General features: G+C 53.0%; 1 long non-coding RNA gene across 1 annotated transcript in view; it reads right to left on the bottom strand.

The window, feature by feature from the left end:
* Window positions 1–22,946, bottom strand: part of LOC122458752 — a 307,345-nt gene that overhangs the window by 18,605 nt on the left and 265,794 nt on the right. The gene's annotated exons all lie outside the window — the stretch shown is intronic.

The raw sequence follows: 22,946 nt of genomic DNA, 5'->3' as shown, positions 1-22,946 counted from the left end.
GAAGGTTTCACAAAATCCTACATTAAATAAACAAATAAGCTACATAATAGTCTGGAAAACCCCCCAAAATAAATGGCCTTTGCCTAAAATCCAAAACTGAGCCAACGGCTGAGAGCCAGGGTGTGAAAAAACTGGTACTGTGCAGGGGAACTTGCTAGCAGCCCATAGGAGCCATGGAAAGATGTATAATAGGTTTCCCACTGAAACCCCTGCCAAGGGTTTAGGAGCAAGGAAGTCAATGAGATAACTCTGAGACTGCAACATAAGTAGTAGCTTTCATTTGATTCCCTCTAAGTTAATTACGATAAAAATGCAGCAAGGTTAAAACAGAGACAGGATACACCAAATTCTTTGACTTTTTTAATGTAAAATCCCACTGACTTTAGTGGGTTTTCAGGAGACATAAATACTCACTGAAATTAGCCTGATATGTAATTCCAGAATGAAATGCTGAAGTAATACAGATGAACACACACAGGGAACCATGAAGAAAACAAGCATTGAATGTGGTCATATAAAGTTATCAAGAAACTGGTGAAAAACATGTCTATCTGTGATTATTTCCCCCCCTACCCCAAAGTAGGGGAGTCTTTTTGAAATAAAGCCCTGTGCCAAACGCTGCTTTGCTGGACCCAAGAATTGGGCCCTGAATGTGCATGGAAACTGAAAGATCCTCTCACTTCCCATGGGGATTTTTCGCCTTTCTCTTCAGCGTGGGCACGGGTCACTTGCTGGAGGATTCTCTGCACCTTGAAGTCTCTAAACCACAATTTGTTCAGACATAAGTTAGGGATTTGTTACAGGAGTTGGTGGGTGAGATTCTGTGGCCTGCATTGTGCAGGAGGTCAGACTAGATCATAATGGTCCCTTGTGACTTTAAAATCTATGATTCTAAATTACAGTTGGAACACACTGGCAGAACAGCATGGAAACTGATATCCTTTATAATTAAGTTCAGTTCACTTTGAAAACTGAAGATATTTTTTAAAGGAAAGAAATACCTGGACCTTCCAACACTAGACCCAGCAGAAGTACATTCATGAGGATGAGTCTCTTCTCACTTACATCTATTTTATACTGATTTTGATGGAGTTACTCTTGTTTTGCATTGACATAGGTGAGTGGAGAATCAGACCCAGAGTTTAACTCACTTGATCCCAATTATTACGACTGGAAAATTACATTGACTGAAGAATCCTTTTATCTTTTGAACTTCTTTGGGGGACAGCCTGTTTTTTTCATTGTGTAGTGTGACAAAGCTCTGTCCTTACCTCCGTGGGTCCCGCGTTTCCTGGTGGATTTCGCTAGCCTCAGAGGCTCACAGTGACCCTCCACATAACCCTTCTTTCTCTAGAGACAAGGGTCACAGTCTACTGAGACCCATACGGATCCGACCGCCGAAGACAGCTGGCGGCTGAATTGGGGGGACAGGGTCTACTTTAGCCATCTCACAGTTGGTACGGCTGGAGTGGCAACCCTGTTCTCCCCCGACCTACGGCCCGAGGTGCTGGGGGTCGCCGAGGCTGTGCCGGGCCGCCTGCTACACCTCCGGGTCCGCATGGAGGGGCTCGTAGTCAACCTCGTCAACATCTATGCCCCAGCAGCGAGCCCGGAGCGGCTCCTCCAGCATCCGTCTGGCCCCTTTTTCTGACCATCATATAGCCACCGTGACAGCCTCCCTCTGCGCGGAGAGGCCGGGGCTGGCCTATAGGCATTTTAACAACAGCTTGCTGGAGGATGTGGGCTTTGTGGCGTCCTTCCGGGAGTTCTGGCTGGCCTGGCGAGGGCAGCGGCGTGCCTTTCCCTCGGCGTGGCGATGGTGGGACCTAGGGAAGGTGCGCGCCCGGCTCTTCTGCCGTGACTACACCCGGGGCGCCAGCCGACGGAGGGATGCGGCGATAGAGCAGTTAAAATGGGAGATCTTAGAGCTGGAGAGGTGTCTGGCCGCCAGCCCCGAGGATCCACCCCTCTGCGGAGCATGCTGGGAGAAGCGGGAGGAGCTCCAGACCCTCGAGGACCATCGGGCCTGGGGTGCCTTTGTTTGATCCCGCATCCGTCTCCTTCGGGAGATGGATCGCGGCTCCCGCTTCTTTTACACCCTGGAGAAAAAGAGGGGGGCTAAAAAACATGTCATCTGCCTACTGGCAGAAGATGGCACCCCCCTCACGGATCCAGTAGAGATGTGTGGGAGGGCAAGAGCCTTCTACGCAAACCTTTTCTCCCCGGATCCGACCGATCCTAATGCTTGCAGAGTGCTGTAGGAGGAGCTCCCAACAGTCAGCGCGGGCGACCGAGACCGGCTAGAGCTGCTTCTCACTCTGGCCGAGTTCTCGGAAGCCCTCCGTCACATGCCCACCAATAAATCTCCGGGCATGGATGGGCTGACCGTGGAGTTCTACCGCGTGTTCTGGGACGTCCTGGGCCCAGACCTAGTCACCGTCTAGGCCGAGTCTTTGCAGAGCGGAGTCCTCCCTCTTTCGTGCAGGCGAGCCGTGCTGGCCTTATTGTCGAAGAAGGGGGACGTCCGCGATTTACGAAATTGGCGTCCCGTCTCGCTCCTCAGCACGGACTACAAAGTTGTGGCAAAAGCCATCTCGCTGCAGCTAGGGTCCGTGCTGGCGGACGTGGTCCACCCAGACCGGACCTACACCGTCCCGGGCCGCAGCATCTTCGACAACCTATATCTGGTCCAGGACCTATTGGAACTTGGGTGTAGGGATGGTCTGTCGTTTGCCCTCCTGTCCTTAGATCAGGAGAAGGCGTTCGACAGGGTGGATCACGGGTATCTCCTGAGCACTCTGCAAGCGTTTGGCTTCGGACCCAGGTTTGTGAGTTTTCTCCGGGTGCTGTACGCCTCCACAGAGTGTTTGGTCAGGCTCAACTGGACCCTGACCGAACCGGTCAGCTTCGGGCGAGGAGTACGGCAGGGGTGCCCCCTCTCGGGCCAGCTGTATGCTCTGGCGATCGAGCCCTTCCTCTGTCGCCTCCGAAGGAGGTTGACAGGGTTGGTGCTGCAGGAGCCGGAGCTGCGGCTGGTCCTGTCGGCGTACGCTGATGACGTGCTCCTCGTGGTCCAGGACCCGGGCGACTTGGCGCGGGTGGAGGCTTGCCAGGCCATCTATTCGGCAGCCTCCTCCGTGTGGGTCAACTGGGTCAAGAGCTCTGGCTTGGTGGTAGGGGACTGGCGGCAGGCGAACTCCCTCCCACCGGCGCTTCAGGCCATCCGGTGGAGCACAAGTCCGCTACTCTATCTGGGCATTTACCTTTCTGCCACGCATCCCACTCCACCGGAGAACTGGCAGAATTTAGAGGGCGGGGTGATAGAGCAGCTCCAGAAATGGACAGGACTACTCCAGTGCCTCTCCCTCCGAGGGAGAGCGCTAGTGCTTAATCAACAAGTCCTGTCCATATTCTGGTACCGGCTCAACACCCTGGTCCCGGCCCCGGGTTTCCTGGCCAACCTCCGGACATCGATTCTGGAGTTCTTTTGGTCAGGACTGCACTGGGTCCCTGCAGGGGTTCTTCATCTACCTATAAAGGAGGGAGGGCAGGGCCAAAATGTCTGCTCACTCAGGTCCATGTCTTCCGCCTCCAGACCATGCAGAGGCTCCTTTATGGTGCAGGTAGTCCGGCGTGGAGCATACTGGCGCACGCCTTCCTGCGCCGCTTCCGAGGGCTCCGATACGACCGGCAGCTCCTTTATGTCCATCCGGGAGGTCTTCCGCAAGACCTCTCCGGGCTGCCGGTCTTCTACCAGGACCCCCTCCGGACCTGGAAACTCTTTACAATGACCAGGTCCGTGGCAGCCACCGAGGGGGCAGATCTCCTCGCGGAGCCCCTGCTACACAACCCCCAGCTCCGTTTGCAGGTGGCGGAGTCCCGCTCGGTGCACCAGAGTTTGGTCCTGGCAGAGGTCACAAGAGTCGGAGACCTCCTGGACTATGATCGGGGAGACTGGCTGGATTCCCTGACGCTCGCTCAGCGCATGGGGCTTTCCAGACCTTGTACTCCCCGGCGCATACTTCAGGAGGTGAAGGCTGCTTTGCTGCCCGCTGCTCGGGTTCATCTCGACCGGGTCCTGCACGAGGGCATGCCTCACCCACCCGTTACCCCAGGCCCGCCTGACCTTTTAATTGGACCCCTGCCATGTGGACCCAACCGACCCCTTCACCCCTTCACTGGAAGCCGGCTGCACAAGGTGCAGCCAGTCTGCTTTCAAACTGCGCCAAGAAAACATATCTACATGCTCGTGCTCCACACCCTTCACGCCCTCACCCTCGTGTCCCGCCCTGATACAAAATGGTGGGACCTCCTGCCACCTTTGGAGGAGCCTCGGTGGGCCAGCCTATATTGCACCTTAGTCCCAAGGCCCGCCGGGGATGTCAGTTGGCGGCTCCTTCACGGAGCCGTGAGCCCGAGCGTGTACTTGGCACGGTTCACTTCAATCCCAGACACCTGCCCCTTTTGCGGTGTGAGGGATACCCTGGCACATGTATACCTGGAATGTGCCAGGCTGCAGCCCCCATTCCGACTCCTCACCAATATTTTATTACGTTTTTGGTTGCACTTCTCCCCTCACCTTCTCATTTATGCACTCCCTATCCGTGGCCCCACGAAGTCACGGGATCTCCTTGTCAACCTCCTCCTGGCCCTAGCTAAAATGGCCATCTACAAAACCAGAGTGAGGAGGTTGGCCGATGGAGTTTCCTGTGACTGTGGGGCCTATTTCCGATCCTCGGTCCATTCACGTATTCGGACAGAGTTCCTCTGGGCGGCATCCTCTGACTCCCTTGACGCCTTTGAGGAGCAGTGGGCGCTGTCCGGGGTTCTCTGCTCGGTGTCCCCGTCCGGTTCCCTTCGTTTGACCCTTTGACCGCACTCCTGTCCCTGTTATTTTATTAGTTGTCCCCCGGAATTTTTTGGGTATCTAGGTCCTGTGGATCCCCCTTTTAGGCTGGGGGGGGATCTTTTAGCGGTGGATGGGCTTCGCTCGCCCACTTCCCGGATCCCAATAAGACTGCTCTCCCATAGCCTTCTAGGTTGGAGGAAGGTGGGAAGCCGCTACTCCTGCTGCTAGGCCCTAAGCTCTCCCTGCTGCTCCAGCTGCTCCCCTGGCTCAGCCAGACACCACCCCCCCGTTCTCTGCTACCTGGTTGCTCGACCCTCCACTCTCGGGTGCTGCTACTGCTGCTCCGGGGGGGGGCTGCTAGCCCATTCCCCAGAGAGGAGGAGTGAGGGACCCCAGCCACTGCTGTTGTGGACACCACCACCACCACCACCACCTGAGAGGGGTCCTTTCTGCCAGCCTGGACCACCACCTGGAGTTCCCGGAGCTGCTGCTGTGGAGTCTGCTGGCTGGAGCTGCTGAAGCCAGAGGAGGAGAAGAAGAGGACCATCTACCAGTGGGGGAGAACCTAGAGACTTTGCAGACCACCATGGAGGGGACCTAAGACTGAGTAATTTTCAAACTGTGTTCTTGTGGTGGGGGTCTTGACTGTGTTTCCAGGGACACAGGGGGTGTGGCATGGAGCTACCCCCCAATCCATCTGTGCGTCCCCCCAACCCCCACCACTACTACCCCCACCGCTGCCCCCTCCACCACCCCCACTGGCTGTATACCATCTGCCTCAGCTCTTGCCTCTGGACTCAGCTGCTTGCTTGGCTTGCCACGCCCTATTTCCACCCTTTGGGCCAGAAGCAGCAGCCAGCTTAAAAAGACTTGTGCAAGCGCACGTGGGTGCACGTGCCCGCCCCGGACTGTCTACCCCCCAGCTTGCCTTTTACTACCTGCCCCATTTGCCACTTGTAGCTTTGCCCCCCCTTTTGTCCCAGCCCCCCGTACTAGCTTCAGTTTGTTTGCCTGCCCCGCCCATTTCCTTCTGCAGCCTTTGTTTGTTTGCCCCGCCCCAGCCTCTGAAGCTAGCCCCTTGGTTTCCCTGTTCTACCTCCAGACCGCTTAGCCTCTCGCTTCGTGTGCCCATGCCCCCTCCCATGCGCTTGTGCAATTCCCCATTTTAGTTGCAACTCTCTTCACTGCACCCCCAATGTTGTATCCCCCCCTCCCCTAGTGCACCAAGAGGAGCAGGAATTCCACCTTGTGTCGGTGACTGACCCCTAACCCCTGATTGCCCCCCGTCCAGCCCACCCCTTTTGGCGCCCTCCTCCCCTGCCTGCAGCCTAGCGGGGAGGAGTGGTCGACCTGCTTCCCCTCTCCCCTCCTCCTTCTGGTGTCCCCCCTTCCCTCCTTGCTTATGATGGCAGGGGATGAGACGGGTGGGACCCCTCCAGCAGCCCGAGCTCCCCCTCCCCCGCCTACCCCTCCATCACCCCCCCAAGCTTCTACCTCCGCTGCCGAACCATCTGCCACCACCCCCGCTGGGGCACCAGCAGCGACGGGCACCGGGGTGACCTCCACTGCTGCCACGTCTCTCACCCCCTCAGATTTGGGGGGAGCCCCCCCAGCCGGCGGGAAGGGCCAGGGGAAGAAGAAAGGGAAGGGCCCTGCTAAGAAGACCAGGCCCTCCATGGCAGGGGCTGCCCCCAATGCCCCGGCCCCACCGCTGGCTGGGGCGTCCCTCCCCACTGTTCCCTCCACCAGCACTGCGGGTGTCCCTCCCCCGGCCCCCAGGGCGTACGCCCAGGTTGCGGCAGCCCCCCCGCCTGCCGCTACGTTATCTCTCCTGCCCACCACCTCCACTACCATCTGTAGCGGCCGCGGCCCCTTTCCCACCATGACCAGGAAGTACGGCGTCCCTTGCCTCCTGGTGCCCGCCTTGCCCCACGTGGAGACCTATGTGCGGGCGTTGGCGACGGTGGTGGAGCCCATTGTGGCGGCCTCCAAAATGTATGGCAAGGTCGTCTTCTTCTTAACATCGGAGGCTACCGCCCAGGAGGCGGTGGAGAAGGGCCTGGCGGTAGGGGGAGTTTTTGTCCCCCTAGAGCCGCTAGAGGACCTGGGTGTCCGCCTGGTCCTGACCTCCGTCCCTACCTTTCTCCCCAATGCCGCCCTGTTACCCGCCCTTTCTACCTTGGGGAAGCCCATCTCTGTCATCAGCCCTCTCCTGTTGGGCTGCAAAGACCCCGCCCTCCGTCACGTCCTCTCGTTCCGCTGGCAAGTGCAGCTTCAACTGCCGCCAGCGGCACGTGACGGAGAGGCGCTGGAGGGGTCCTTCCTAGTCCCCTACCAGGGGGCCCATTACAGGGTGCATTATTCCATGGGGGAGGCCCGGTGCTACCTCTGCGGGCGATGGGGCACGTCCGGAGGGACTGCCCCTTGGCCCGACAAGGAGGGGCATCCGGGACCCCTGAGCCCCGGCAGGGCACCGGCCCCGTCATCGCCGGCGCCCCTGGCTGCCCGGCGCCCGAAACCACCCCTCCTCCTTCCCAGTCCACCATTGCTCCCGCTCGGGCCCAAGAGGCACCTCTCCAACTATGCCCAGACGAGCGGGAGAGCCCCGTCCCCGCTGCTTGCAATCTGGCAGGGCCTGTGGAGGAGGGTGCGGCAGGGACACCGCCGGGCATGGGAGAGGGCCTGCCCCAAGGGGAATCTTCCCTCCCTTGTGCTGCCCCACCATTACCCCCTCGAGTCCCTGAGCCATCGCCTCTGCCCCCTGACACAACCCCTGCTAGCCAGCCCCCAGATGATGCCATGGAGGGCTGGGCCCTAGTCCAGGGGAAGCGGGGCAAGTGGAAGGCTCGAGCTCCGCTCCTGCCATCTGATGCGGAGGCCCCCTGGAAGACCAGGAAGGGGGGCACCGATGCCGAGCCTTCCGCTCTACCCACGGGTGTGTTCCATCCACCAGAGCCGGCTGGGGAAGACGTGGCAGCACTGGAAGGCAGTATCTCCCCTCCACGGGAGTCCCTCCCCTCCAAGACCCCCGAGGCACCATCTGAAACCCCAGTGTGCCCCGAAGCAACCGTTGCGACAGGTGCCGGCAGGGAGAATCCCGGGGTAGCGGAAAACAATTTCCCGTCTATATATGAGGAGATCGAGGTCCTGGGTCTGACCCCGGTCACCCAGGGGGAGGATGATCCTATGCCAGCGGGCCTCGATCTGGGCGACCTCACTCCAGCCCCCCTTTCCCCATGTTCCCTCCCCCTAACCGTTGCTTCTGCTCCCACCTCCGAGAAGCCCCTGGACTCCTCCATCAACCCGGCCGCAGAGGGCACCCCGCTGAGAGCCGCTGAGCGTGTTCAGGCGACGGCCAGTGCCACGTGGCTGGAACCTGAGCCACCAGGGGCACCCCTCGCTGGTGAGGAGCATTCGACCTCCTTCCTGGGAGAGGGCCCTACAGAAGAGAGTCCACCTCCTGATGCCGTGACTGCCAAATCCACCAGAGAGCTTGTGCCCGGCCTCACTGAGAGCCCTCTCCTGACCCAGACTCTCACCTCTACCCCTGCCCCTGCCCTTATCCCGTCCACCTTCCGAGATGTTATTGCCGCCCCTGGGGCTGTCTCCTTCCCCTTTCCAACAGATGACACCCAGGGAGCGGCCTTTGTATTTACCCGTCCTGACCCACCAGTGGCTGCTATCCTCCCTCCGCCGCCCCCTATCGCCCCAGCATTCAGGTCAACCCATCAGGAGCCCCGTCGGGGGTCCACACCCTGTCTGCCCGTCTCAGTGGACCACGGGGCTGTAGCAAGGGCCCCGTCGGGGAGTAACCAGACCATAACCTCAGCCCCCCATGCGCTGCAAGAGGAGTTGCGGAAGGTTCTAGAAGATGTCCGTGGCTCCCGCAACAAAGTCCAGCTTGCCCTCCAGCGATGGGGGGACTTTAATCAAATCCTCCGGGCCGCAAGGGCCCTCATGGGGGAGGGTAAAAGGACCGGGAGGCAGGGCGCCGCAGCCTACCAGCGGGTCCGCCTCTTCCGTGACTCCTTACTCACCTACGGGGTGGGTCACGGACTGCTGCGTGGCCCGCCGGGAGCCGCGAGCATCCCTGCCAGTGAGGATCACCCCCAGCCCTCCTCATGGAACCCTTTACCATCGCAACATTGAACACTCGCGGCTGTAGGATGGGTCTCCGCAGGTCCCAGGTGCTCTCCTTCCTTTAGAAGAGGAGGTACTCTGTTGTTTTCCTGCAGGAGACCCATACGGATCCGACCGCCGAAGACAGCTGGCAGCTGGATTCGGGGGAAAGGGTCTACTTTAGCCACCTCACAGTTTGTACGGCTGGAGTGACGACCCTGTTCTCCCCTGACCTACAGCCCGAGGTGCTGGGGGTCGCTGAGGCTGTGCTGGGCTGCCTGCTGCACCTCCGGGTCCGCATGGAGGGGCTTGTAGTCAACCTCGTCAACATCTATGCCCCAGCAGCGAGCCCGGAGCAGCTGCAATTCTATCAGCAGGCATCCGCCTTCCTCGGCACCTTGGATCCTCAGGAGTGCCTGGTCCTGGGAGGAGACTTTAACATCACCCTTGAGGAGCGGGACCGCTCGGGGACCGAGCAGAGCCCGACCGCCGTCGCCGTCCTCCAGGAGATAGTCGAACACCACTCCCTGGTGGACGTCTGGCACGACCACCACATGGATGACACTTCCACATTCACCTTTGTCTGGGTGGAGGCCCATCGGTCGCGCCATTCCCGGTTGGACCGCATTTATTTATCACGCTTTCATCTTTCACGAGCCCACTTCTCCAGCATCCGGCCGGCCCCTTTTTCTGACCATCATATAGCCACCGTGACAGCCTCCCTCTGCGCGGAGAGACCGGGGCCGGCCTATTGGCATTTTAACAACAGCTTGCTGTAGGATGCGGGCTTCGTGGCGTCCTTCCGGGAGTTCTCGCTGCCTGGCGAGGGCAGCAGTGTGCCTTTCCCTCGGGGTGGCGGTGGTGGGACCTAGGGAAGGTGCGCGCCCGGCTCTTCTGCCGTGACTACACCCGGGGCGCCAGTCGACGGAGGGATGCGGCGATAGAGCAGTTGGAACAGGAGGTCTTAGAGCTGGAGAGACGTCTGGCCGCCAGCCCCGAGGATCCACTCCTCTGCGGAGCGTGCCGGGAGAAGCGGGAGGAGCTCCGGACCCTCGAGGACCATCGGGCCCGGGGTGCCTTTGTTCGATCCCGCATCCATCTCCTTCGGGAGATGGATCGCGGCTCCCGCTTCTTCTATGCCATGGAAAAAAAGAGGGGGGCTAAAAAACATGTCATTTGCCTACTGGCAGAAGATGGCACCCCCCTCACGGATCCAGTGGAGATGTGCGGGAAGGCGAGAGCCTTCTACGCAAGCCTTTACTCCCTGGATCCGACCGATCCTAACGCTTGCAGAGAGCTCTGGGAGGCTGTCACGGTGGCTATATGATGGTCAGCGCGGGTGACCGAGACCGGCTAGCGCTGCCTCTCACTCTGGCAGAGTTCTCGGAAGCCCTCCGTCGCATGCCCACCAATAAATCTCCGGGCATAGACGGGGTGACCGTGGAGTTCTACCGCGTGTTCTGGGACATCCTGGGCACAGATCTAGTCACCGTCTGGGCCGAGTCTTTGCAGAGCGGGGTCATCCCTCTTTCACGCAAGCGAGCCGTGCTCGCCTTATTGCCGAAGAAGGGGGACCGCCGCGATTTACGAAATTGGCGTCCCGTCTCGCTCCTCAGCATGGACTACAAAGTTGTGGCAAAAGTCATCTCGCTGCGGCTAGGGTCCGTGCTGGCGGACGTGGTCCACCCAGACCAGACCTACACCGTCCCGGGCCGCAGCATCTTCGACAACCTATATCTGGTCCAGGACCTATTGGAACTTGGGTGTAGGGATTGTCTGTCATTTGCCCTCCTGTTCTTAGATCAGGAGAAGGCGTTCGACAGGGTGGATCACGGGTATCTCCTGAGCACTCTGCAAGCGTTTGGCTTCGGACCCAGGTTTGTGAGTTTTCTCCGGGTGCTGTACGCCTCCGCAGAGTGTTTGGTCAGGCTCAACTGGACCCTGACCAAACCGGTCAGCTTCGGGCGAGGACTACGGCAGGGGTGCCGCCTCTCAGGCCAGCTGTACGCTCTGGCGATCGAGCCCTTCCTCTGTCGCCTCCGAAGGAGGTTGACAGGGTTGGTGCTGCAGGAGCCGGAGCTACGGCTGGTCCTGTCGGCGTACGCTGATGACGTGCTCCTCGTGGTCCAGAACCCAGGCGACTTGGCGCGGGTGGAGGCTTGCCAGGCCATCTCTTCGGCAGCCTCCTCCGCGCGGGTCAACTGGGTCAAGAGCTCTGGCTTGGTGGTAGGGGACTGGTGGCAGGCGAGCTCCCTCCCACCCGCGCTTCAGGCCATCCGGTGGAGCACGGGTCCGCTGCTCTATCTGGGTGTTTACCTTTCTGCCACGCATCCCTCTCCGCCGGAGAACTGGCAGAATTTAGAGGGTGGGGTGATAGAACGGGTCCGGAAATTGACAGGACTACTCCGGTACCTCTCCCTTCAAGAGAGAGCGCTGATGCTTAATCAACTAGTCCTGTCCATGCTCTGGTACCGGCTAAACACCCTGGTCCCGGCTCCGGGTTTCCTGGCCAACCTCTGGACATCGATTCTGGAGTTCTTTTGGTCAGGACTGCACTGGGTCCCTGCAGGGGTTCTCCATCTACCCCTGGAGGAGGGAGGGTAGGGCCTGAAATATCTGCACACTCCGGTCCATGTCTTCCGCCTCCAGACCATGCAGAGGCTCCTTTATGGTGCAGGTAGTCCAGCGTGGGGGATACTGGCACACGCCTTCCTGCGCCGCTCCCAAGGGCTCCGATACGACCGGCAGCTCCTTTATCTACATCTGAGAGGTCTTCCGCGAGACCTCTCCGGGCTGCCGGTCTTCTACCAGGACCTCCTCCGGACCTGAAACTCTTTTCAATGACCAGGTCCATGGCGGCCACCGAGGGGGCAGATCTCTTCGCAGACCCCCTGCTACACAACCCTGAGCTCCGTGTGCAGGTGGCGGAGTCCCGCTCGGTGTGCCAGAGGTTGGTCCTGGCAGAAGTAACAAGAGTCGGAGACCTCCTGGACTATGACCGGGGAGACTGGCTGGATTCCCTGACACTCACTCAGCGCATGGGGTTCTCCAGACCTTGTACTCCCCGGCGCGTACTTCAGGAGGTGAAGGCTGCTTTGCCACCTGCTGCTCGGGTTTTTCTCGACCGGGTCCTGCACGAGGGCACGCCCCGCCCACCTGCTACCCCAGGCCCGCCGGACCTTTTAATTGGACCCCTGCCCCGTGGACCCAACCGATCCCCTCACCCCTTCACTGTAAGCCGGCTACAAGAGATGCAGCCGGTCTGCTTTCAAACCGTGCCAAGAAAACATATCTACACGCTCGTGCTCCACACCCTTCACGCCCTCACCCTCGTGTCCCGCCCTGATACAAAATGGCAGGACCTCCTGCGCCCTTTGGAGGGTGAGGAGCCTCTGTGGTCCGGCCTATATTTCACCTTAGTTCCGAGACCCGGTGGGGATGTCAGTTGGCGGCTCCTTCACGGAGCCGTGAGCATGGGCGTGTACTTGGCGCAGTTCACCTCAATCCCAGACACCTGCCCCTTTTGCGGCATGAGGGAAACCCTGGCACATATATACCTGGAATGTGCCAGGCTGCAGCCCCTATTCCGGCTCCTCACCAATATTTTATTATGCTTTTGGTTGCACTTTTCCCCTCACCTTCTCATTTATGCACTCCCTATCCGTGGCCCCACGAAGTCATGGGATCTCCTTGTCAACCTCCTCCTGGCTCTAGCTAAAATGGCCATCTACAAAACCAGAGTGAGGATGTTGGCCGATGGAGTCTCTTGTGACTGTGGGGCCTATTTCCGATCCTCGGTCTGTTCACGTATCCGGGCCGAGTTCCTCTGGGCGGCATCCTCTGACTCCCTTGACGCCTTTGAGGAGCAGTGGGCGCTGTCCGGGGTTCTCTGCTCGTGTCCCCATCCGGTTCCCTTCATTTGACCCTTTGACCGCACTCCTGTCCCTGTTATATCATTAGTTGTCCCCCGGAATTTTTTGGGTATCTAGGTCCTGTGGATCCCCCTTTTAGGCTGGGGGGGATCCTTTAGCAGTGGACGGGCTGTGCCCACCCACTTCCCGGATCCCAATAAGACTGCTCTTCCATAGCCATCTGGCCTTGCCCCATCCCAGTAGGTACAGTGCCAAGCACAGTGTGGCCTCAGTCCACAGTTGGGGTCGTAAACCACTACCACATGCAAATAGTAAACCATAATAATGATCCAACCTGTCTAATTTCAATTCCTCGGATTCATGTATTTATAACTTGCATATGGAACAAACAGTACACAGGAGAGAGAGTATATTACAAGTGCTCAGACAACACAAAAGAATAACTTACATTAGTGTGTGATCTATATATAGTAAAAGAGAATCAGATACCAAACAGGGCTTAGACTAAAACAGATTAATTTAAAGTTCAGCCAATAAAAAGTAAGTTCTTAGAATATATTCTAAGCTAGCAAGGCTGGAAGCCACACAAATTAGTTAATCATTATAGAAATAGATGTGCTACAGAGAGAAGAGTTGTAGCCTTTTACAGAGAAATTGCATACAGTTCCATGAAAAAAATCATACAAAATATATCTGTCTTGACAACACATTCAGAGAGCAACTCAAGAGGGATACTGTCTCTGAATAAAAGCCTTCAGAAAACACTAAAATCAGCACTCAGAGACAGAGATGAAAAGGCTCTAAATTACTATGGTATGTCACAACCTGTCAATTTATTAGTAGATGGTTCTAAACGAGGATTAGGAGCAAAACATCAAAAACTTTGATAGTGGCATAATAAAACTATGCTTAAAATGGAAAAGTATTTGTAATTATGCTGGTTCAGGTGGGACCCAACTGAGAGTGCCAATTCAGGACAAATTGCTTAAAACAGGGCAGTTATAGCCCAAGGCTGGGGTTTCTATGCACACCAAACCAGCCAGACAGAGAGGACTTTGGTTTTTATCCCACTGGCTAACCACAAGTCACACAAGCAATTCCCTTAGATGCTCCAGTTTCCCAATATCACCACCAGTGCCACTCGTTATGGGGACAAATGGTTATGAAAACCAATACCCCAGTAAAAGAAAAAAAGTTCGATCCCAAAGGACCAAGCCCCAGACCCAGGTGAATATACACATCAGATCTTACCCACAAATCATGCTTTTGCCAATCCTTTAGAATCTAAAATCTAGAGGTTTATTCATAAAAGGAAAAAGATATAGATGAGAGCTAGAATTGGTTAAATGGAATCAATTACATACAGTAATGGCAAAGTTCTTGGTTCAGGCTTGTAGCAGTGATGAAATAAACTGCAGGTTCAAATCAAGTCTTTGGAGTACATCCACAGCTGGGATGGGTCATCATTCCTTTGTTTAGAGCTTCTGTTTGTAGCAAAGTCCCTCCAGAGGTATGAAGCAGGATTGAAGACAAGATGGAGGAGCTGCAGCAGCTTTTTATATTCTCTTGCCATGTGGTCTCTCTTTCTTTGTCCCAAGGACAAGCTGTCCATTATATGTTAACTCCCATTGTTTCATGTTCTCTATGTATATAAATCTCCCCACTGTATTTTCCACTGAATGCATCTGATGAAGTGAGCTGTAGCTCATGAAAGCTTATGCTCAAATACATTTGTTAGTCTCTAAGGTGCCACAAGTACTCCTTTTCTTTTTTGCGAATATAGACTAACACGGCTGCTACTCTGAAATCTGCAAATGGTTGATTCAAAATGAGGGATACTAAAGATCTGAATTAGCGTGAAGGCTTCAGACATATTGCTGCTTCATGGTAAGTCACCAACCAATGATATGGCTGATTTGGAGGTGAAGCGTGTAAGAGATGCTATATCACATCTAAATCCTCCTCTACTGCCAACTCTGCCAGCTGTAGGGCTACTTGGTGCTGGTAGAGCAGGGAAGATTCTGGCCTGATAGGTTAACTCTATACATTCAATAATAAGCTATTCAGAACCAAGGCTAGTCCTCTGACTCGGGAGGGGGGACCTGTGAAAAGATGTAAGGAAGTCTTACACTAACTGCCATAAATAGAATAGTACATTTGTGCAGAAAAATTTTCGCAGTTAGGGATAGGTGAGTGGTGGTGTTTGTATTTCAGTACACAGCCCCCGTCACAGACCAGACACCACTGTGCTAAGTGGGTACAAAGACAGAACACAAAGTTGGTCCCATCCCTAAAGCCTTAAGGAGGTGAGGGAAAGAGGTCGAGGAAACAATGAGGTCATTTTGTTCAGCATAATAAGCAGCAGTCACAGCACAGAAACATCCTAACCATTGTTAAGGTTTTTGTAGGCATCACAGCAAAGGTTATGGTGTTTTATCAGAGGAGTTCTGTCATCTGTGCTCTCCATTCCTCACAGATTTAATAATTTTATTAAGATGATGTTAAAATAAAAAGAAAATGGTACAGAGCTTAAGCATAGAAGTTTCTGGTTATCAGGGAATAAGGTACAGATTATCAAGGGGTGTGAAGTTCGGTTTAGGAACAGGTGGCGTACGGAATACATAATCTGCAATCTCCCTAATTGGGGGTAAAAGGTTAATGGGTCAAAGTACAGACATTGAGATATAGGGGTATGTTATTCATATAATGGCTATGTTCAGGTGTGGAGTATAATGAGTGGGTAGTAACGTACAGTGACAGCCCTTACAAGTAAGATCCCTGTGTAACTGCCATATATCCTTGTACTTTCCTATATGTACCATAGGAAATACCTTGAATCTTTTGAATACCATAGTTATCTAAGGCAAGTGGCAAGTTTCTAAGGGCTAACACAATAGGTGTATGCAGTGATGAGCTGCCAAAATCTTAACAATGGGTTCCCTCCTCACTCCACGGAGGGGGACGTTGCCTGCCCCACCCCCTGGGACTCCTGTCCCATCCAACCCCCCCGCATTCCTTGATGCGCCCCCCCCCCGGACCCCTGCCCCATCCACCCCCTCCCCTGTCCCCTGACTGCCCCCAGAACCGGGCAGGAGGGTCTCGTGGGCCACCGTAGTGGGTGCCCACCCCACCCCTAAGAGCCAGAGGCATCTGCTGGGGGCGAGGTGGGGAGTCCCAGCGGTGCTTACGTGGGGCAGCTCCCAGGAAGCATCTGGCAGGTCCTTCTGGCTCCTAGGGGTGGGGGAGCGTAGCTGGGGGGGAGCAGGGGGCGCGGCCGCTCCCCCACTGAGCACATCAAAAGTGGTGCCTTAGGCGCCGACTCCCTGGGTGCTCCAGCTCTGGAGCACCCAAGGGGAAAATTTGGTGAGTGCAGAGCACCCACCAGCAGCTCCCCGCCCCACCCCCGGCCCCAGCTCACCTCAGCTCCGCTCCGCCTCCTCCCCTGAACGCCCCGCCCCCGGCTTCCCGCAAATCAGCTGTTCGGCGGGAAGCCGGGGAGGACTGAGAAGCAGGCCGAGGTGAGCTGGGGCGGGGAGCGGTTCCCCTGTGTGCTCCCCCCCCCCGCCGGGTTACCTGCTGCAGCGCGGGCAGCCCTCCTCGGGGCCCCCCGCCTGAGCTCACCTCCGCTCTGCCTCCCTGGGCCTGAGCAGGAAGCCGCCGCTTGCGTGTCAGCCTGCCCCGGCTTCCCGCACGAACAGCTGATTTGCAGGAAGCTGGGGGTGGAGCAGAGAAGCAGAGCGGGGCGGCGGGTTCAGGGGAGGAGGCGGAGCGGAGGTGAGGTGAGCTGGGGAGCTGCTGGTGGGAGAGCACCCACCAAATTTTCCCCTTGGGTGCTCCAGGGCTGGAGCGCCCGTGGAGTTGGTGCCTAAGGTGCCACTTTTGGCCAGTTAAATTTAGAAGCCCTTTTAGAACCGGTTTAGAACACTAGCGAACTGGTGTGAACCGGCTCCAGCTCACCACTGGGTGTATGCTGCTAGGTCCTACCAGGAGTTGTTCTGCTGCCGTTTTTCTTCTAGTTGCTGTACTGAAATATTTCAATCAAAATACTTTCTCAGTGGCAAATGTCATTTTCCCCTAAATGAACATTTTTTTCAGAAAATTATCTTTTTGTTCAAAATGCTTAGGTTTTTTTTCCCAACCACAAAAAGATATTCAGTTTAGTTTAGGATTTTGGTTCTCCATTTTTCTTTCCCCCTTTTCCTGGAGACTGGAAAAGGGGTGGGGGGGGGGGAGGGAAGGAGAGAGAGGTTCGGAAAGTGAAAATAAGAACAAAATTCAAGAAGTGAATCTTTTTGTGGAAATTTAAAAAAAAATTTCCCTGGAGCTTTCTGTGAAAAACAATTAACATATTTCAAACAGTTCTAGTGCTAAGTGCGGTAGTTGCTACACTGCCAAGTGATGGTGTTGCATTAAAAAGCAGCTTAATAGAAATGGCCAGCTAATGCAAAGTCTGTGCATTTAAATAACATACAAATTGATCCATAAGACATGAAAGACACATTACTAATTGCTATAACCTACTAAAAATCAAATCACGCCTTTAAAAGAATGTGCAGTGCTGTGTGAAAAAGTGCAACTCCATACAACCATTCAAAGCTATCTAGATTACAAGACATGGAGTAAATTGAGGGGGATCAGAGCTAACTTGTGCTGAATCAAGCACTGTGTTAACATTCCTTGTGATCATGTCTGGATGCTCCATGTAAAGAGCTGCTAACCTTTCCAGTTCTTGAAGAAAGTTTGCCCTCTCCCTCAAAGGCTAAACGGAACATATACTGTTCACTGTACGTTAATTAAGAAATAATGATCTCGGCAAAGGACATTTCTTGAGGCTTAATGACTGGCTGGGTGAGCTGATGGCCTGAGACTTTTAATTAAAAATGCAGGTTTCCTCTGTTCCGTAATGGGGAACTTATATTTGCATTAGGTTCCTGTTGAATGCAGTGGTTTGTATGGCATGAAATCCAAAAGTACTTGCAGGTTCCCCCTCACATTGTAAGGGGTATCAATGCATATTGGAAACATAGGTTTCAGAGTAGCAGCCATGTTAGTCCGTATCCACAAAAAGAAAAGGAGTACTTGTGGCACCTTAGAGACTAACAAATTTATTTGAGCATAAGCTACAGCTCATTAATATTTCATCCGTGTGAAAATCTAACCCCGTGGATGCACCCAAGGAGCCTATGTGCTGTCTGCCATGTTGAGGCCTTTGGACAACTTCAGCCTGCACCTCAGAAATTTAAAAGATGTTTTCTAAGTTTCCTGTGTGTGGATTCACACACTAGGAAGGAGGAACATTCTCCCTCTCTTTCCCAATCCCTTCAGGATACACCTTACCTCTGACCCTCCACTGAATGGAGACAAAAAAAATATGAAGATGACTGAATGTAGGTATGTAAACTAGAGATATGAATTCATGATATGATGTAAATCCATCTATTATCTGAGAAGCACTCAGATACCATGGTAATGTGACTGGTATACACACCTAGGTACCTGAGATAGAGACAAGGGTCCTAAGGGCTACATTTCTTTAAGAACAGAAAATTTCTGTTATATACATTTACACTTGAGAATTAAGTATAAGTTAAGGGTCAAATCCTGCCCTGACTGACACAATGATGGAGAGTGGAGATTCAGCCCACGTCTACACTATGGGTGCTACAGCGGCACAGCTGCAGCGCCCTAGCACCATAGTGTAGATGCCTACCGTAGCGATGGAAGAGATTTCTCCATCCCTGTAATGACAGGTTTCAGAGTAGCAGCCGTGTTAGTCTGTATTCGCAAAAAGAAAAGGAGTACTTGTGGCACCTTAGAGACTAACAAATTTATTAGAGCATAAGCTTTCGTGAGCTACAGCTCTCTTGCTCTAATAAATTTGTTAGTCTCTAAGGTGCCACAAGTACTCCTTTTCTTTTTGCCCCATCCCTGTAGTAACTCTACCTCCTGGAGCTTCTGTTAATGTAGCTGCAGCTACACTGAGGGTTGAAGTCAGCATAGCTGTGGGCTCAGGGTTTGGATTTTTCACACCCCTGAGTGCTGTAGCAATATCACCCTAAATTTGAAGTGTAGACCAGACTTCATCTTGGTGCATCCTTTGCAACTGGGCTGCAGCCATCCAGGATGAATTTCCACAAGGATGGCCATGGAAAACTTTATTGCTCCCCAGAGCAGTAGCACCGTCGCTCCTCTGGACCCTGATCTAACTGCCTTTGACCCCAATGAGCTAGTTAGTGCCAGGGGAAGTGGGGGGAACATTATGTAATCTGCACATGGGCCTCTTTGGATCATGGCTGCTGGGCTGGTGCATTAGCACTGTGTTATGAAGGGATGCTGCCCTGCTGCTGCGGCTCAGGTGTACTATATCCTCCCTTTTGTACACTAGGAAAGCAAAAGCAGGATAGAGCATTAAATTAAAGCAGAGAAATTAAATGCTGCCTAATACATTTTACTCCTGCAGCCTTCACAACTTTTAACATCGCAGTTTTGTGTTCATTTGTTATGAAACAGTAACAGAATTTCTGCCCCCTTGCAGTACTAATGTACAGTAATGGTGGTCTGACTGGGAGCTAAAAGGCTATAGTCACCATTGAGGATATTAATTCTTCACTAACATCCTTAAAAACAACTTTTAGAAAATATACTGTGATAATAGGGGGTTATGTGAAACCTTGTTGAAGCTAGTGGGAAAAACAGCCACCCTTCATACAGGGTAAATATAAGAAGCAATTAAGTTAATTTATGGAATGATATACCTGAAACAATAGGAGCCACCACCCAAAATATAGGACACATGCAATGCCAGTCAGTAATCTGAGTTATATGAGCAGTGGGGTTTCACTGGGGACTGAATGCTGATGTAGGAGGTTGAGGATTGAGTATTGGGGTGTGTGTGTGTGTGTGTGTGAGAGAGTGAGAGTGAGAGTGACAGTGAGAATGAGAGTGAGAGCAGAAATACCACAGAAGCAGACAGATTAAGGCAGCAAGCAAGCACTATGGACAGCCAGAGAGGTACCTGTAGCACAATCCTGAGAAAAAGCTGAGAGAAGGCTTTTGGGTAGCGTGTGGCTGGAAAGAGGCTTAGAATGGTTAGAAATCAACTCCTGCTGTTTGAATCCTACTGTGTTCAGGGAAACAGGACTTTGTGTACCTTCTTTTTAAATAAACAGGATTGCACCAAAAAAATACCCACCTACATCATCAATTTCTCCTCTAATAGAAACAACCTGCAAGACCCTGAATACTGGCTAACTGCTCTGGTCAAAAGGGGGTAAGAATAAATATAAATAAAGAGGAAATTTTCTCCTTATAGCCCATTTTTCTTTTCTTCCCTCTAGAAGGAGTTCTTAATCATGCTGTTTGTGACATCATAATAATTATTGCCATAGCAACTGATAAACACAGAGAAGGAGATGTGTAACTTTTTTTTGACAGTCCAAATGTCTCGCTAACTAGTAATTTAGCAAACTAGTTGCACAGTAAATGGGTTTATCTTTAAACATAATGCTCTTTTCCATTTTAACTGAGCATAAAATTATATCTTTAAAGGATCTGCAAGCAGGGAAGGCTTGATGCCTCTTGAGCAGTTCAGTGTGACATATGGTCTTTCCAAGTAACAGTTTTATCTATTGCATACAGTAGCTGCAAATTTGAGCTAATGTTCCTGTGAAAACAAGTAGGGATTTATGCCCAAAACCTGAAGAGGAAAAAAATATATCTTTGCTCTGTGGTATGTAGAAAACGGAACATTGTCTTATTCTGGATATACTATACACATATACACACCTCTATAGATACAGACATGTACTCACACATATATTTATATCCATGCACACTGACACAAGCTCTTGGTAAAATCCTGCCCTATCTTCAACACATGCACTGAGTGGGGTAGAAGAGGGCTCAGTGAGTCTATTGCCATGAGTTGTGTTGTCATGGATTAAGTTAAAATCTCATTCAAACAAATGTGAACGTAAGAATGGCCATACTGAGTCAGACCAAAGGTCCATCTAGCCCAGTATCCTGTGTTCCGACAATGGCCAAAGCCATGTGGTCCAGAGGGAGTGAACAGAGCAGGTAATCATCAAGAGATCCATCCCCCTGTTGCCCATTCCCAGCTTCTGGCAAACAGAGGCTAGGAACACCATCCCTGCCCATTTTGGCTAATAGCTATTGATGGACCTATCCTCCATGAATTTATCTAGTTTTTTTTTTAACCCTTCTATAGTCTTAGCCTTCACAACATCCTCTGGCAAAGAGTTCCACAGGTTGACTGTGCCTTGTGTGAAGAAATACTTCCTTTTGTTTGTTTAAAACCTGTTCCCTATTAATTTCATTTAGTGACCCCTAGTTCTTGCGTTATGAGGAGTAAATAACACTTCCTTATTTATTTTCTTAACACCAGTCATGATTTTATAGACCTCTATCATATCCCCCTTTAGTCATCTCTTTTCCAAGCTGAAAAGTCCCAATTTTATTAATATCGCCTCATATAGCAGCCACTCCATACCCCTAATAATTTTTGTTGCCCTTTTCTGAACCTTTTCTAATTCCAGTATATTTTTATTGAAATGAGGCAACCATATCTATATGCAGTATTCAAGATGTGGGTGTACCATGGATTTATATAGAGGCATTATGATATTTTCTGTCTTATTATCTATCCCTTTCCTAATGATTCCCAACTTTCTGTTAGCTTTTTTGACTGCCTGTAATGGGGTGGACTAGGCCCAAAGGCGCCCTGCTGGAGGCCTCAGGGGCCTGCCATGCCCATCCCAAGAAAAGAGCAGTGGAGAGATCCTCCAGGTGGGCTAGAGTGGCTGCAGGACAAGCAGTCAATCAGAGATGCTTCAGGTAGCAGCCAGTGAAGGCCCAGCAGGCTCATATAAAAGGAGCTGCAGGGCCAGAGTAAGGGCAGTCTGTTTGCAGGACCTGGGGAGGAAGAGGTGCTCAAGGTTATCTGCAGGCGCTGAAAGGGCCTGGCTAGATCAGTCACCTAGCAGGGATCGGGGGACCAAAAGTGCTCCTGGCTGGCTGCAAGGGCTAAGACAGGTAGTTGCTGGCAGGGACCATGGAAGTGAGAAAATAGCTTCTGGCTGGCTTCCAGGACTCACTGAAGACATGAAAAGGGGTTGATCTAGTTTGACTCCTGGAAGATGGTTGATCTAATTTAACCCAGCTAAAAAGTTGGGGTCGGAGGACTAAAGGGCAGGCAATGAGCCCCCAGGAAGGAAGCCTAGGGAGAGGAGGGTGCTGCTCCACACCAGAGCAGGAGTTTTCACATAAGCTGGCCAACTAGGGTACTGAGATAGGCCCTGTTAGTCAGACTTGAAGACCAGAGCCTGGGAAGGGCTACAGGGACAGTATAGGTGGTTCACCCTGAGGACTGAGTCACTGAAGACCCGGTGAAAGATCCATAGACCAGAGGGGGGTGCTAATTAGAGGTGGGTGCTGCCCCACTGAAAAAACAGAAAGGATGCAGACACACCCAATCAGAAGGGGCACTTGCGAGAGGTAGGTGCTGACCCTGCATTGCACACTGAGTAGGTGTTTTCAGAGAACTATCCACAATGACTCCAAAATCTTTCTTGAGTAGTAACAGCTAATTTAGACCCCATCATTGTATATGTCTAGTTGGGATTGTTTTCCATTGTGCAAACATGCCCTTCATTTAAGATAGTTAGACAGTTAAGGGGCTGCACCTAAAACAAGGCCTCACTGGAGACTAGCACCATGTTGCAGGCAGGGAGTTTCCACTCAGTATTGTGCTCAGGCAGGGTGCGAGAGAGAGAGAGAGAGAGAGAGAGAGAATGCACAAACTGACAATAGATGAGAAGTGAGATAGGCAGAGGCAAATAGCAAGAAAGCCAAGCAGTAGCCTGTGAGCACAGTGTGATCCTGAGGAAAGCTACAGGGAGCAGTTCTGAGTCTGTAGGCTAAAGAGGCTTGGGGCTGTAAGCCAAAAAACTGCTCCTTTTGTTCTTGGTTTCTCCAGCATTTAGAGAAGCAGAACTTTGTATAGTTATTATAATGAAACAAGATTTCTGTGACGGGTTCCACCTAGGGTGCCATCTGGAACTGGGATACCACTGAGCTCTCTGACCCAC

This window comes from Dermochelys coriacea, chromosome 2, assembly GCF_009764565.3.
Source record: "Dermochelys coriacea isolate rDerCor1 chromosome 2, rDerCor1.pri.v4, whole genome shotgun sequence".
NCBI classification, from domain to species: Eukaryota; Metazoa; Chordata; order Testudines; family Dermochelyidae; genus Dermochelys; species Dermochelys coriacea.
Note: the sequence above shows the minus strand (reverse complement) of the source record. Positions and strands in the feature narration are given on the sequence as shown.